This window comes from Triturus cristatus, chromosome 10 (assembly GCF_964204655.1).
Source record: "Triturus cristatus chromosome 10, aTriCri1.1, whole genome shotgun sequence".
NCBI lineage: Eukaryota > Metazoa > Chordata > Amphibia > Caudata > Salamandridae > Triturus > Triturus cristatus.
Window position 1 is genome coordinate 415,941,101 of NC_140593.1, and position 18,049 is coordinate 415,959,149.

Here is an 18,049-nt window from a genome sequence, read left to right on the forward strand (position 1 = left end):
TTATTTGTATGTCCACTTGGAGGGCATGCATTACTCAAGCCTGGTTGAGCCCAGACTCTCCCACTTTTCCTACCTGGAGAGCATGTTTACTTGCTAAGTATAATTTGGAAAAGGCCATATATAGTGTTAAAAGTAGGAAAAAGAGAAGGTTGGGTGAAGAACTCTGGAGTCCTTTAGAGAATTGGATTAACGATACCTTGACCTAAGTAATGTACTTGGTTATTTCTTTTTTCTGTATCATTAAGTGTATTTGTGGACTGTATTACTGGTTCTCTTTTTTCTTTATACATTGCTGTACCTTGCTTGCATTAAATAATAAATGCTTATAAATAAAAAATAAAAAAAAAAGCAAATAAGAAGCTATGTTGAAACAAAGCGGGGGGGCCCAGCTGGGTTTTCTAGGATTCCAATTATGGATTTAGTACAAGCAGGGTCAGACTGCACGATTCGGAGGTTTTACTCAGAATTGATAAAGGCTAAACAAGACGATAAAGATAGAATGGCGCAGAAATGGGGGAGGAAGCTGGATATAATAGAAGAGTGTTTTCATGTGTCTTTAGAGTTGGGACAGAGTATTTTATGTTCGGCACCCCTACAGGCGCAACATTATAAAACTATTTATCATCTTTATTACACTCCGGCGAGAATTGCTCAGTGGGGAGGATTCTCGGGAATTAGATGCCCGAGATGTGGAAGCTTAGAGGCTGATTTGACTCACATGCTTGTAACATGTACCCATTTGCAATCCATCCAAAAGAATATCGAGGAATTTCTATCTAGAGTTTTAGCTGTAGAAATAATTTTATCTCCATCGATAATTCTCCTTGGGGTTAATCATAATGATATACACATGAAGGGGGGATACTTCTTATTTGTTGCAATGGCAGTATTAAGACTATGCATAACTTCAGCCTGGCTAGATCCTATATCCCCATCGTATCATCAATGGTTTGCTCGATTATTGGCAATATATAATCTAGAGAATGCTATATATGCTAGAAAAGGGAAAAGAGGGAGAATATTAGGAAGAAAAATTTGGGACTCATTAAAGAAATGGAAAGAGGATCCTACCTGACTCCCTACTGAAGTTTTCAAGTAGTGAGAGTATTTTATAAAGATATTGTGTATTGCAATAATATTCTTTTCCTGTGTATTGTTTTGTATATTATTTCATTTCAAATGTGTTGTGCCCTGTGTATAACTTCATAAAACTTATAAATAAAATTAAAAAAAAAAAAAAAGGAAATACTGGTTTATTATTCAGACCAATATGGTTGATTTTCTATGAGTAATCCAGTAATGACCAATATTGCATTGGCTTCTTTTCAGGAAGAGATTGGTAGATTTCATATACAAATGAGTGGCATTGTTATCGTTTCTTTACACTCCTAAGAAGATAGCACCTACTGTAGTTGTTTAACGTCTTTATGCAAACAGGGCAGGAGGGATATGATTTGAATTAGACTCTGAAGAGAATTGCTAAACCTAATCTGGGGATGTACAGAAACTAGACTAACACTCTTCCTCAAAATGTATTAATTACATAGAGTCCCGGATTCAGAAAACATACAACATATGCAACATTGTGGCTCACACTCAATTGAAAAAATATATATACACACAAACTATTGACAGATAGAATGTACAAGGTGAAAAAGGTGTCCACAAAAGATGGATAGCTAGCCCTTATTTAGGGCACCAGTGAAAACATTGTCTCCTGGTGCCAGCATCTATTTCTAGTGCATTTCTAAAGATAATTCATTGCAACAAAAATGTTGTGGTCTTCACCCAGTCCGAGTAACTATTTTTTTTCACGACTAATAGAGTAATCATTGCTCGTCCTAGTTTGTACAGGTCGACGCGTTTCCGCCTCTAAATTGTGGCCTCTTCAGGATGAAGCGGGAACAAGATCACAAACTTTCAAATGAAAAAATGCCAAAATCAAATTAGTGAATCAATCAAATTATAAAAATAATGTAAGATAACAAGAGAAGAGGTGAGGGGAGTAGGTCTGTAGTAGTGCATTGTGTGGCTCAATTACTGTGACACCGTTCTGTCAACCGTTTTCTAGTGCCGGGCAAAAGAGTGTAAGTCGTGCCTAAATCCCCAGCAAAGTGGACCGAAGGGTGTACTAGGCGTCACCAGGTAAGGAAGGGTGATACTACATCTGTTCCGGTTATACACAAAACATTCAGGAGTGTCGCTATAGACCCAGTCTAGGTAATCGCGCATTCTCAAAAGGGTGAGTGCCTGACACCGATTAAAAAAGTGGAAGCATGCATCATGGAGCGCCTGAAGACGAAAAGCCTGCTTACTTGCATGCCTCAAACGATGTTTCTACAAGACAACAAATGGAAAAACAGTTGAGTTCTGGGTTAGAAGACTCTTGGCGTTCACTTGTATCGGGCTCCAGAATGTATAAATAATACACGGGATGCATACAGTCATAGTTTGGATATCCCATCTCAAAATATAAGTATATATCGGTACTTCAGAAAGTGGACCAAGAACCTCATGCAACAAAGGTCAGAAGGAAATTCCAGCTGGGGACTATTCTCCTAAATAAAGAAACGGCGACTAAACTTAAAACTATAAAGATTGTACGGACATTTCGTGCTCAGATATTAAGAAAATGAAGTTAAAGATAATTTACTAATCTGTGGTTTAACTCCCAGTGGTGGTGCCAGTCTGTCAGGTCACGTCCGTTGTACCAGTTGTGCTCTCTAATAGTGCGGGTTTGGCTGCGGCTGTTATACCGCGTCAAGCGTGATAGCTGAGGATGGAAGAGGCCGTTCTCTAATTCCATGTGAAACCGCTATCACTTTGGTTTGGATTTTCAGACACAAATTGTTTTTGCCTATATTTTGTTTTACCTAAATGTTTCCACAACATGCGTTATAAACCTGGCTGAAACCCTCTTTGATGGAGACTTGTTTTACTCTAAAAACAAACTGATTATCCTAATGACCATAAACATTTATAGAAAGACAGAAACGCTGATTATTTATACTATTATGAGTGTTTTTTATTTTTTATTTTCAGACTGTTCAGACAGAACTTCCATTGCATCTCACTGCTGAAGACCTGGTGGAGAATACAATTAAAGTAGCCAAAAATAAAAGTGAATTACATCTTCCTCAGTTGAAAATGACAAAGAACGTTTGGAACTGAACAGAGTAAGCACAATTCATTTTTATGTGAATTTATTTTAATCATTTAAATGCTGGCATTTATAAAAATCCTATGGAACTTTAAAATGTAACATGTTAAAGGTTCACAACAGAAAAATACACTTTTATTCCCTCCTAACATTGTAGTGTGTGTTTCTGCTTGACATTGGAGATGCTATAGTACCCTTCTATGTTATATGCTATAATGAAAGTGTATAAACAATGTTGATCTTACTCTGCAGCCTTAACCCTTTCTGTGCGTTAGGTAGTTTAGTAGCATGTCCAGTGGACAGTTTTATCACAGACAATGGAGGCCCAGCACTGACAAACATGCAAGATGTTAATAAAAATATAATGGTACATGGCAGGTAACTGAAGGTGGGATACTGTTGTCAATAGTTTTAAATAGGTTTTTTAATTGGTTTAACAAGAGTTTGGCGATATCTGAATAGGGCTTGCTTCATAGCCATTCATCATGGTCTTCAGCCAACCCCAAACAGCCGTTCCATTCCCTTGGAAAAAACAACTACAGGCAAGAATCATTTCTAGAATGACCAAGGCTATTTTCTCTTCAACCTACAATTAGAACCTTATTCAGGGGCGGCTCCTCCATTAGGGCGGAGGAGCATCACCACACTGCTTTATCGCAGTGCGACAAACAGAAACTTAAAATGGTAAAACTGCCATTTTATGTTTCTGCTTCTTGCACTGCAAGAAGGCAGAAGGGTTTGGTTGGGGGCGGGCGGGTCTGCTCTAGGGCAGGGGAGGAGTGGCTTGCCCACTGCTGAGAGCGCCGACTGTTCGGTCGGCCCTCTGGGGCCGACCAAACCAGTCATGCACGCTCTGCCTTTTCTCCATGTAGGCTGCATGCAGCCTATATGGAGAAAATAGCCTCCCCATACGCACCTGGCTGGTCGGCATCCCAACCAATCACAATGCTGCCATTGCAGCGTTGTGTATAGGCTAAGGGGAGGGCAGAGAAGCTGCCTGCTTCCTGTTCTGGCTGGTGGCAGGAGAGCATGAAAACGAAGGACCCGGCCGGCCAGCGGACAGCTACATTTTTATAATGTATTCACCCCCCTCCATGCGCACCCCCCACCCGCGATTAATGCCTGCTGCGACTGACCGTATTAAAGGAAATCGAGTACCCAATCATGCCTGTGCTAGTGCATGTCATTTTTCTTCCCATCAATCCCAACCACCCCCTTAATCCTGTAAAGCGCTCTAATACCCTCACAGGTCTGGTTTGCGCTCTATAAAACTATAAAATAAATAAATAATAAAATAAAATAAACAGTGATGTGAGGAGGTTGGTTTAAATGTAGACATGCTTTCCATTAATTGCGTGGTTCCCTAGGTGAAGTGTAACTTAAAAAAGTATGGCAGTGTAATATTCTATGAAACACTTTACCCTTTTGTAGGAAGCTGGCTCTGTACATACTATACCAGAATGAGGTATAGTGTGCACAGAGTCCAGTGGAACCACAAAGGTAGGTAGAGGTAAAAGTAGATAGCACCTTACTCCCTATTTGTGGTGGTGTGGGCGAGCAGTAAGGCTTTATCAGAGGGTAGTGTTGAACATTTGTTGTACACACTCAATCAACAAATGATGTCACACACTCAAAGACTGAACTCAGACCCATTTGATTTGTATAAAAATATTATTTAGTTGTATTTATTTCCTAGAACCAAGCAAGCCTGGCACAGGTAAGTGTGTAGGATACTTTTCAAGGCAGGTTGAACAATACAAGCAAACTTAATGAAAATGCCTTTACAGGTTTGTAAATGCTTTCAATACAGTTGAAATTATAGTTAGATTACTTTTAGTTACTGTACAAATTACTTTCTGGATTACTTTTTCTACTCCGTGTGATACCTAGATATCACACTGGGACATTTCCTAGAGAAAAAGGTAAGTAACCAATTTTTAGTTCTTTGTAGTTTTTCAAAAGTTCAATACAAAACCAACTCCGCACTTAGAACATTTTTGCAAGGAAAAACAGCCAATGTATTCCTATGGAGAGAAAGGAAGTTATAGGTTAACAGATAAGTACTCTGTTGTGCGAGTACCAGGGTTCCCCCAGGGTCAAGGATGCACTCTCAAAGCACCATCAGCGGCACTAGGGCAGCCAGGTGCAGAGTGCTGAGGCCCAAGGTTATCCAATAGGGGATAGGGGCCTCGGGTTGGTGGCTGCTCACGAGCAGGCCACAAGGTTGTGGGAGCAAAGCTCCTAGTGTTCAGGCTCAGGGCAAAGGGGGATCCGAGTTAGCACCCAAAGTGCACCTTCAGTGGCGCAGAGGCGGCTGTGTGGAGAGTGCTGTTTTGGCATCGGGTGCCCTGTTGTTTTCAATGGGGATGCCGGTTTTGGTTTTTAGCTGCAGGCTCGGTCCAGGAAGACTTCTGTGAGGAACCAATAGCTGGGCAGGTAAGTTGGAGGGCTCTGGACGTAGGTGCACCTTGGGTTCGTTTCTCCAGGGTGCAGGGTGGCTGGATGCAGGCTTGTCTTTTGAGGTCGAATTTTACCTTACCGGGCCACTTGCAGTTGGGGGGGGGAGGGCTTCGTGCATAGGCTGCAGGCGACGTCGGGGAGTCCTGGAGTGGTCAACTCACGGTGGATCTGGACTCTGGAGCGCCGGGGGACCTCGCTGGGACCAGTGGGCCACTCGGAGTCGGCCGTAGGCATCAGGTGCTGTGGTGGTTCCAGGCGTCAAGTTTCTTTGTCCTCAGCAGGCTTGGAGTCTTTCTTGGCTGCTGTACACAGAAGATCCGGTCTTTGTTGAAGGCAGTCAGTCCTCCCAGGGGTTCTGGAGGTCGCTGGCTGCGAGACAAGGCGACTTTTAGTGCAGGATCTCTGAAAAATGCAGACGAGCCGGTGGGCTGGGGCCAAATCAGTTGTTCTCTGCAGTCTCCTCTGCTGGGTGTCATCTTTCGTCCTTCTTCTTATGTTGGAGGAATCTGCTTTCTTGGTTCAGGGTTGCCCCCTTGAGTACAACAGTAGGGAAAATGTTGGATAACGGAGGAATAACATTTACTATTCCCACTCCAGTGAGTGCAACAATATGGAAATTATTGGATAGTGGAGGAAAAAAATTTACTATTCACACTCCAGTCAGTGCAGCAATAGGGAAAGTTCAAAAATAAAAACAAACAAAATATCATCAATAGAATACATTTTGTTTTTAAAGTAAGTAAAACAAATATGAATATGTTAAAAATAAAAATATATTTAATGTTAAAAATAAAAACACATTATAATGTTAAATACATATCACGTATACCTACAAAAATTATATTAAATAGAATAAATAAGGTTGAAACAAATATTTTTATTTAGAAATTATTCATTAACACAAACATTAATTATTATATAAATTAAGTCTATTTACTTCCTAGCCTATAACACCACACAACTCATAGGCCACATAGGAAAAAATATGTATTTGCATAAATAATTATCAAACAAATATTAATTAAAAAACGAATTAAAACACAAAATGTAATTAACTTCCCACCCTTTACACCTATAATCCACACAACCCACACCTCAAATTAAACTGTAAAAACAATGAATTACACAGTTAAAAGAAAAATTCAATGAAATAAATTATAATATTTAACAACTAATTATAAAGTAAGTAAAATGTATTTATAACAGCACAAACCAGAAGGAGGGTTCCCCCCAGAAACAGTTTTCAATGTTTAGAATTCATAACGGCTGTGAGGCAGTAACAATAGGTGTGTAGCTACTTACCATTATTCAGCTCCCAACGACAGATATGTGTGAATGTATGATAACGATGGAAGATATTGATTTGTGATAAAGAAATGTAAAAAACTCAATAAAAAAATGTTAAACAAAAAAAGTAAGTAAAATGTATTTACTCCCCACTCTTCACTCAATAATTAAACAATTACCCTTCTTAATGATCAATCGCTTAATATTAATTATCAACTGATTAATAATTATTAAAAATAAATTACTTACCACCCTGTACCCCTAAAACTCCACAAATAAAAGTAATCACACAATTTCCATATTTAATTGTCAATGAATTATTAATTAACTAATTATTAATTAAAAATGAATTACTTCCCACCCTGTACCCCTATAAACCCTACAACCCACACCTAAAACTAATTACACAATTACCATAGTTGTCAATTAGTTAATAATAAACTGATTATTAATTACAAATAAATAACTTTGTACCCTTTAACCCTATATACACCACAACCCGCACCTAAAATGTACAGCAAAAAAATTTAAAACAAAATTAACATTATAAAATCTCAATTAAATAAATATGAATAAATAAAAAATATTCATTAATTTACTATGATTACATTACTTCCCACCCTATTCCCCTATAAACCCACAACCCACTACGTAACTAAAAAACGCAAAATGTTATTAAAATAAAATAAATAACTACTAAAGATTTAACACACATATCAAAAAACATAAACAATACTTCTACAAAAAAATACATCACATACATTTAAAATATATACTAAAATACATAACACTAATTAAAATCTATAGTTCAAAGAATTATATTTTTGCAAACGATATTAATGACTTCTATATTTTTAAAATCGATATTTCGTACCTTAAAGTCGAAATTCTTGACCACAATATTTTTACTGTCGATATTTATGTGTCACAATATTTAATACTCGATATTAGTGTAAATCGACATTTCCAACTCAATATTTTGACTGAATACCCACTAACACGCCCATTTCTAAAACATGGAGTCAGAGTATCTCCACCTGACCCTTTATGTTAGCTTTCACACACATTTTCAGCCCGGGAACCGTTCCCAGACGAAAAAATGTCAGCCGCAACTTTCTGTTCATGTTGCATCTAGCCAAGCAGAGCGTTCCTGTGGCGTGCGCATTTGTGATTCTTCGCAAAACTGTCGCAAAATATCTGCGGCCAGAAATATATCTATCATTTTTGGCTTAAACTTCTCAAAAACTGCTGGACGGAGTTGCACCAAATATCAAAGAGCACAATCTGCGTAACAACATCTACCTTTCTGCCAAATTTGTTTTAATTCCGCCAAGTGGTTCGGGCTGTAGGTTCAACAACGCGTTTCTATAGTAATTAACATTACACACACCATTTTTTCACACCCCTATTTCTCGGTCGCAACTGCATGGCTCACCCCCAAACGACCACCAGTAGGTACTGTATACGTCATCCAATGTAGCCAAAGTGTCTATCCGGGGGGGATGTCAGTTTAGAATAGATCATGGTCATAGAGTTTGACTGCAAATTATAACATTACACTAGGATTGTTACAGCTGGGAGCCATAAATGATTCAAAATATAAGTTGTGTAGAAGGGGTAAACTGTAGCTGCTTGTGACCATGCCTAGTGTACTTAATACTACAGATGTATTGAAAATTCCAGTTCCTTGGATTACAGTGTGGACCTGTTTATACCAGTACAAAGGTTAGGTGTTTAAAGGTCAGCGTTCACGGTGTGGAATTGGTATAGTCCATGGTTAACTAACTAGTAGTAATGGGATTTCATCATTAAACCCTGCAATATGGGTGTGAAGTCTGCATATCCAATGCTGTTATTTTACCAAAGGCTTTGTGCAATGTTTATTTGATTGTCAATGTTCTTTTCTAAACTGAAACACAGGAACCTTTGCCGATCCCTCTCCAGCTGCAGAGCCATATCTGTTACCAATGAATCAAATAAATCAATTTCATATTTCTATTCTTCAGTTCATCCACTTGTTTGCTCAATCACTTTTCACCTTTCACCTCGCATTTTTTTTTGTTGTTGTTGAACAGTGGGAACTGAGAGAGTTTTATTTAGAGTACTAAGTCACGGTAAGCGCGCGGTTAAACACTGAGCAAGAATGGTTAAAGAACGGCTCGGTAGTCGCACGGGAGTTAAGACAATTGGAAACAAAAAAAGCAAGTGCTTTATTTAGAGATATGTGATGCTTTCCAGATAACGGGGTGGTTTGACAGGAATTAATGTTTTAATGCAGACATGACTAATGGTAGATTACGGAAGATGTCGTTATTGTGTTGCTTAGCATGTAGTGTTTTTGAAAGAAAGGTCTTTTATGAAGAAATGAATAAGAGGTCTCATGTTTTTGCATTGCAAGTAGTTTTATAATATTCAGGCTGATGGTGTGTTTATTAATTTTTTTATAGATACCCCTGACGAAGGGAAATATCCCGAAATGCATTGGGTGAATTTTAAATAAAGTCGTGACATGTGGAAACATCTCCTGTTTATGGATATTCTTGAATGTGATATGTAAATGAGTATAATGAATTGATGATAAATGTGAAAGGTGAAAAGCGATTGAGCAAACAAGTGGATGAACTGAAGAATAGAAATATGAAATTGATTTATTCGATTAATTCGTAACGGATATGGCTGTGCAGCTGGAGAGGGATTGGCAAAGGTCCCCTTGTGTCTGTTTTAGATTGCAACGCGCAATTGGGCGGAGCACGAATCCAGCTTGCACGCCTATATATGCCTGAAGCAGTCAAACATGGTTGTATAATGGAGTACACTGGTGTGCATCCCACCACTACTAATGTACATTTCTTTTCGAAACTGACCCATTTAAGGACATTTTCAGAAAGTTGTTTTTCCAAGTAATGTATCAACATCTTGCTTGTACTTCTTTTGCACCAGGTGGTATTGTGGTGTTTGTTAATTTGTATTTGTATTTTGTGTGATGTCATCTCTACATTAATGACATTTGATCAGATAAATGACATTGTCAGTTACTTTATCCCTTGATGAGCCATAGTCTATTAGGGCCTATGTCTACTGCTTTTGTGGGACTGGTGGAAATACAGATAGAAATTTCTCACATATGTAGTGGCCCACTAAACTTGCAGACTTCTAAGTTTGTGGTGAGAGAGATGTTTGTTTATCGCACACATTGATGTCGGTACAGTTGCATCTGGTTCTCAAACATTTCCTGAAGGGGAGTTTTCACTAAGGCCCCTGAGAAGGTGACTGTTAAGTTGGAAATGATTATTTTTTGTCAGTGGATTTGTTGTAAATCTGTATTTCAAACTCAGTGTCAATCATTTTTATTGATAGATCCAGAAAAGAGATCTTATCGTTGGTGTGGGAGAATTTGCAAAAATGGACATCACCCGTTGACCTGTGTGATGAATCCCTCTGCTGAAGTGCTGTCTCCCTGCTAAATTACCAAACGAATGTCAATATCACAGCTCCATAACTTAACATTATCCTTATAGGGATTATTCTCTGAGCAGATAAATTGAGTCTCAAATTGGTGTACATAAACACTGGCAACACTGGGGGTGAAGGTAATGCCCATCGATGTACCCTGTATCTTATGGTATAGGCTGCCATTGTACTCAAAAGAAATTCTCTATGAGGGCTAACTAGATGTATTCTATCACATAATGTCTGGGAGTGATATATTCCTATTCCGTGTCCTTGATGATGTGCTCTATAACCTAACATTTTCTAATTTGGCTAATATTGGTATAGAGAGATTCTATATCTGTAGTATTCAGATATCATTGTTGGTGTTCATTCCGAGATTCTGTAAAAGCCTCAGTCCATCCTTTGGGCCCTTTGAGTAGAAAGGTAATTTACAAACCAGTGGTCTTAAGAACCAATCACAAATCTGGGATAATGGTTCAAGAATCAAGTTGAGGCTGGATACAATGCCATTCTGGTGAAGGGAACCAGGGTTTGTTAATCTTAGTTAGGGTGTGAAATAAAGGGATTTAGTGGGGGTGATGGGGAGGAGCAGGGATTTGCACTAGAACGTCCACCTCATTTTTGGTTATTCAATCAAGAGTGAGAGCCTTCTCAACCATGTTGTGGATGGTGGGTCTGAGTCTAGGGCTAGGGTCTTCTGGAAGCATTTCATAACTCTGAGCCTGAGAGTAGTTTGAGAAATTCTGTGTTGGTTAAATCCATGAGCACAGTCTTCCCACCTTCATCAGCAGATTTGATCACAAGGTTCCTAGTATTCTGGAGGGACTTAAGTGCTAATTGTTGTCTTTTAGACAGATTCCAACGGTTTTATCTTATGTAGCCACATACTTCCTTATTCAGTGATGTCTGTTTGCTCAAAAGTAATCATTTCATTTGATGTGCACTTGGCAGGGGGTTGAAAAAGGAATTTGTTTTGAAATCCGGGTTTCTCAGTCTGGGTTCACTTGGGACATTCTCTCTGCCTAGAGTCTGACTTTACCAAAAAACTGAGTCAGTTCACATCCCAATTCAAACATTCTAATGCACGAGTTTGGACAAAACCAAGGCCCTTTTCCAAGACTTGTTTCTCCATCTCACTTAGTTGGTAATTGCTTCGATTGACCACTAGGTCCTTTTCCGTGAGACTTGTCACTATCGGATGTTGGATGAGGGTACCAGTTATACATGGTATGAAAAATGAGCACCTTAAATCTTACCAATTTATAAAACCTCGAAGTTTTAGATTTCACTAGCTACGTTCCTTACAATTTAGCACCCATTGATACAATCAAGGTATTTAGATCATTTCAACCATTAAGGCAACTTGTGAGGAGGAACCACCCAGCGTACTCCTTAGCAGTGCAGTGTATTGCCTTTAAATTATATTAATATTGTTACAAATTTATCACATCTGTGGCCTGTTAATATAGTCTTGCATTTGTAACAATGTTGATTCATTTGTTAATTAGCTTTTCTGAATACGCCTCTGAAAATCCAAATGCCATATGTGTTTCACAATTATGATTATCACTTGAAAAGGACTGTACCAATTCACACACGTTAAAATGAACAGAGGCTACTCTTTATCATCTTCAATATAGTGAATCACAATGGAAATGCTGGTTTATCATTCAGACCAATATGGTTGATTTTCTATGAGTAATCCAGTAATGACCAATATTGCATTGGCTTCATTTCAGGAAGAGATTGGTAGATTTCAGATACAAAGTAGTGGCATTGTTATTGTTTCTTTACACTCCTAAGAAGATAACACCTACAGTAGTTGTTTATCGTCTTTATGCAAACAGGACAGGAGGGATATGATTTGAATTAGACTCTGAACAGAATTGCTGAGCCGAATCTGGGGATGTACAGAAATTAGACTAACACTCTTCCTCAAAATGTATTAATTACATAGAGTCACGGATTCAGAAAACATACAACATATGCAACATTGTGGCTGACACTCAATTGAAAAAATATATATACACACAAATTATTGACAGAATGTACAAGTTGAAATAGGTGTCCACAAAAGGTGTATAGCTAGCCCTTATATGAGGACACAAGTGAAAACACTGTCTCCATGTGCCAGCATATATTTCTAGTGCATTTCTAAAGATAATTAATTGCAACAAAAATGTTGTGGTCTTCACCCAGTCCGAGTAAGGAATATGCTACTTACCAGTATGAATCTGTTCTTGGCATGTAGAGCTGCAGATCTACACACGTTTGCATAGATCGCCATCTGGTGTTGGGCCCGGATGTTTGCAGTTTGTTTTTCCTCTTGGAAAGTCTTTGGAAGTCACGAGGTCGGTGACTCCTCCCTTGGTCCGTATTGCGCATGGGCTTTGGCTCCATCCTCAGATTGTTTTTCGCCAACAGGGAAAGATGGAGCGTAGTAATAATAGTGAAGGAACCTATGTGTGTTGTATCTAAATAAGATAGACTGGAACAGTTACAGGGAGCCGGGGAGGCGGGTGGGTGTGTGTAGATCTGCAGCTCTACATGCCAAGAACAGATGCATACTGGTAAGTAGCATATTCCGTTCGAGGCATATGAGCTGCAGATTACACACTTTTGCATAGACTATATAGCAGTTCCCAACCCTAGCGGCGACCACCGGTATCTGTTGCAGTGGTTTGAAAAAGTGTTTTTAGTACAGCCTGGCCCACACTAGCTCGTTGCTTGTTTTGCACATCTACACAGTAATGTTTAGTGAAAGTGTGCGGTGTTGACCATGTAGCTGCTTTGCAGATATCATCTAATGGGATGTTCCCTAGAAAAGCCATAGAAGCCCCTATCTTTCGTGTAGAGTGGGCTTTAGGGGGAACAGATAGCGTGCGTTTTGCCTTGTGGTAGCAAATCTGTATGCATTTCACAATCCACCTAGCTATCCCTGATTTAGAGATGGGGTTACGTTTATGTGGTGGAGAGAAAGAGACAAACAGTTGTTTTGTCTTTCTGAAAGGTTGTGTTCTCTGGATATAGTAAAGTAAGGCCCTTTTAACATCCAGTGTGTGTAGAGCCCTTTCCGCAACAGTCTGAGGCTGCGAGAAAAAACCCAGTAATTCTACCGATTGGTTTAGATGAAAGGGAGAAATTACTTTGGGTAGGATTTTTGGGTTGGTACGGAGGACAACCTTGTTCGGGTGCATTTGGAGATAAGGTTCTTGTATAGTAAGTGCTTGTATCTCACTGACCCTTCTAAGGGAAGTGATGGCTACAAGGAAAGCTGTTTTCCATGTGAGAAATTGCAGTTCACATTTATGCAAAGGTTCAAAAGGCGGTCCCATTAGCCTTGTGAGAACTACTATATTTAAGTTCCACACAGGTTAGGGTGTTACACTGGGGGGAATTATGATAGGTGCTGTCTGTTTTGTAGGTATAAACAGGTAGAAAGGTGCCTTCAAGGGATTTGTTTGGTAAATAATTTGTATAATTGCGATTCTTAATTAAAGGTAGGGCAGTTATATACCTACAAATTTATTAATTATCACTTTTTCAATACTTAAATCAGCTTAGTTTGTCAGAATCAGGATTGAATAAGGTGTGAGTGAATCATCACATATTAACCTGAATACAATAAATTCAATAAACCTAAAGGAGGAGAAACAAGCGGGTGTATATATAAAAATTGAATTTATATTTCTAGTTCAAACAAAGGGTACTTCAAATTACAACAATTAAATACAGTGAAAGGAAATATTTCAATATTTGATGCCTTCACTTTCAAATTGATCCAACACTTTTTCACAACAATATATAGCCATTTCTCTGGAAAACAGTGTGATTGTCGACGTTTCGGTCTTTAAGTTTTCTTTACCAAGACCATCCTCAGGACAATTTTATTTACAAGGTTGACCCCTAATAAAATAAAAGAACATTGTCTTAATTAACGAAAAATCAACACCCTAAATAACGATACTTTTCCTCCAAAAAGTATATGTCGTTTCCTTAGTGATATTCTTAATCATGCATCTAGGATATTACTCTAGACTTATAGTCACAATTATTTCGCATTCCTATTGAAAAACATACTTGTTTTACATAAATGAATAAACAAAGCAATGATCCAGAACGAGTCATAATAAATAATGAAAAGCGTCAGCCTAATACTATAAATCCTTTAAACTCATTTATCAGTTGTGCTTTTTGATCATTGTTGTCAGACATATAAAATGTAGGTTAGTCTTTATAAGCAATGGTAGTCCATTTTTTTCTTATCCTCATCGTATTGATCTTAAATGTTGTCCCTATGGCTTTTTATGGGGGCAACATTTATAGAGGTTGTTAATAAACATTTTCAATCTATTCCAGACCTCAAGGTATATATATCTTAGTATCTTGACACTATCCCAGTGCAAACAGTCAGGATATTTAGCTTAGTCCTGCCAAGAATATTGTAGTATTTAACTGAAATGAGGGCACCAGAACATTAATGTGTCTTTGTTTGCAAAAATAGAAGAAAATAATGAAATCTATTCATTATTTGATCTAATGTTTGTGCTAGAGTTGATACGACTTGTAAATACGTAACATGAGATGTGTTTGCACTTCTTCTAATGTTGTGAGCCCAAGAAGGTGATCAGGAGATATCAATAATGAATAAACATATTAATCTTGGTATTTCTAGTTCATAATAGGAACGAGCTTATCCAGATATTGAGAGACTGAAGTATATTAATCAATGAAGACATACCTCAAATCACTGCGGGTTATTTTATCCACTGAAAATCAAGCGGGACGTCCTAAATTCGTAACTAATCAGTATATTGTAGTCAAAGAAATTCAGTTGATTGTCAAAAAGCTCCCGTCTTAATCTAAGATCAAACATATATTTAATCAATTATTGGGTCAGCGGTAAACAAAGGATCTAGATTTTAGGCAGTGAGCTACTTAGAACATACCTGTAGGTTATTTAAATCTCAAAAGAGCCTCTGTGTGGCAAAACTACTCTTGTGTCTGTTTACCGACACCGTTAAACACTCAAGTGGTCGTGAAGATGTCAGCGAATTAATCTAAAACGAAGAAAATATCTAATTTAGTTTGAGGTTAGAAGTTGGAGAAGGGTCTTACACTCCACTGCTTAACTACTTATAACATACCTGGCTGTTCTGAAGGTTTGAGTCTTGCATGCACGTCTGGACGTCGAACCAACTGTAGGGTTCGTTTGACGACAGCATTTATGCTGTTTAGATAGCGAAAAAGGACTTGGGGAAGTTTGTCAAATGACTAAAACGCTAAAAGGTGGCCATCTTTGAATGGAGTGATTGTTCTGTTCATTCAAGATCTTGAGTGCCAGTATATGTTAAAAATCACTTTGTCTTCTCGCATTGTGAATATTTCATAATGAATAATCAATTGGATTGGTTGTTGTTGTTATTGATCGTATTGTATCGTCCAATATAGTTGGAACTGACCAAACATTGCCGTTTTTAGGAGTAATGTTACTTATAGTTCGATGTATAGAAGTGTTGAAATTTAGTCTTTCTAAACATCGATTTGTAAATTCATTCAAATAGTGATTTAAATATAGGATCAATGTGATTGCCCTTTAGTATGTTAAATGGGACGTTTACTCGACTTTATAAATTAATCAGAGTCATTTCACAACTCAATATTTTCTTTTTTTGCACTGATTTACTCTTAAAGCATAAAAAACTGCCTATACAAAACTAGAATATTTTATTTTGCAGCACTGATTTGTTCTTAGAGTATAAACAACTACCTATACAAATCTAAAATGTACATAACAATAGTCACTATGCTACAAATCGTATTTAAACATAAACATGTTAAATCAATTAAATGATGAAACATTGCTATAGTCAAAATCTCTATTCCATACATCAACTTTGGTAGACTTCGTGAGAGAAAACACAAAATAATGATGAATCTGCTGTACACTGGAGAGAAGTATTTCATCAGAATAAATCTGTCAGACATAATCAAAAAATAGATAGTGACAAAGGGAATCGTTGTACATAGAGACTCATATGATTAATAGTCATTCTCTAGTGTAACCCTATTTCATTTACAGTAGTTATGATCTTTTTATAAGTGGTCACTTGATGAATATTTAAGTGATACAGGCCAGAGTATGCCATTCCGTTGCTGAGTTCAGTCCCCGGTTTACTACATCAGTCTGACAAATAAGTCTACCCTCTTTGATGGTTAGTAGTTGATCCACATTATTCTGTCTCTTAGTTGGTTTAACTACTTCCAAGACCCACCAGCGCATTTCTTTATCTGTGTGACCCTGGCTTTGGTAGTGTTCTACCAGGGGGGCATTTGCTGTACGACATCTAATGCGAGACTGATGTTGTAAAATTCTTTTTTTGACTGGTTGAACTGTTTTTCCAATGTAGTATAGGTTGCAAGGACATTGTATGCAGTATATCACATTTGGTGTGTTACAGTTCGAAAAGGTTTTGAGGGTGATAGTCGTGTTGTTAATGACACTAGTTTTAGTTGTTTGAGTGGTATTGCATGCCAAACACATGTTGCATTTATAATGACCAACAATGGGAGATATTTGTCTCATATTGTCTATTGTGTCTTGATGTTTGTCATCATATGCTCTAACCAGTCTGTCTTGAAGGTTGGTACCCCTTTTGAAAGCAAATAAGGGTTTTTCAACGAAAACTGGTAAATTTTTTAGGAGACTCCAATGTCTATTTATGACTTTTTTGATGACATTTGTGTGAGTTCCAAATGTGGAAACACAGACTATTTGGGGATTTTTAGGACGATCCTTGACTGTCAGTAGTGCATCTCTATTGTTGAACCATGCACGTTTCATGGACCTTTTGAGCAGTTTGGATGGATATCCTCGAGCCTTAAGTTTCTCTTTTAATTTCTTTGCCTCTGAGAAATAGTCTTCTTTATAGGTGCAGTTCCTGCGTAAACGCAGAAATTGCCCCCGCTTGTTTCTCCTCCTTTAGGTTTATTGAATTTATTGTATTCAGGTTAATATGTGATGATTCACTCACACCTTATTCAATCCTGATTCTGACAAACTAAGCTGATTTAAGTATTGAAAAAGTGATAATTAATAAATTTGTAGGTATATAACTGCCCTACCTTTAATTAAGAATCGAAATTATACAAATTATTTACCAAACAAATCCCTTGAAGGCACCTTTCTACCTGTTTATTCATATTTGCCCGAGCCCTCAAGGGTATATTGGGTTGTCCACTGCACTTACCTTGTTTTGTAGGTAGGCGGCAATTGCTGCGAGGTGTAGCCGGATGGATGTATATGCTAGGTTACACCTTTGCAGATGGAGTAAGTAGCATATGATCTGCTGTATAGATACGTCTAGAGGGTTGATTGTGTTGTTATGGCAATAAACAACAAATCTTTTCCACTTTGCAGCGTAGCAGGCTCTAGTAGTAGGGCGTCTAGCTTCTCTGATGACGTTCATACAGTCAGGGGGAAGGTTAAGGTATCCGAATTCTAGGATCTCAGGAGCCAGATCGCAAGGTTGAGCTGAGCTGGGTCCGGGTGTCTGATCTCTCCATGGTTCTGGGTTATGAGGCATGGTGAGAGGTGTAACTTTTGGTGTGGCACTACCGAGAGTTCCAGCAGCGTGGTGTACCACGGTTGTCTGGCCCATGTTGGAGCTACTAGAATCAGTGTGAGGG

The 18,049-nt window shown here is 38.1% G+C and overlaps 1 long non-coding RNA gene across 1 annotated transcript in view; it reads left to right on the forward strand.

Annotated features, from left to right (window-relative positions):
* LOC146789541 (uncharacterized) overlaps positions 1-18,049 on the forward strand; it is a 190,932-nt gene that overhangs the window by 52,089 nt on the left and 120,794 nt on the right. Inside the window, exon 2 of the long non-coding RNA XR_014969816.1 lies at positions 3,043-3,176. This is a non-coding gene — a long non-coding RNA (uncharacterized LOC146789541). The remainder of the gene's footprint in view (positions 1-3,042; positions 3,177-18,049) is intronic.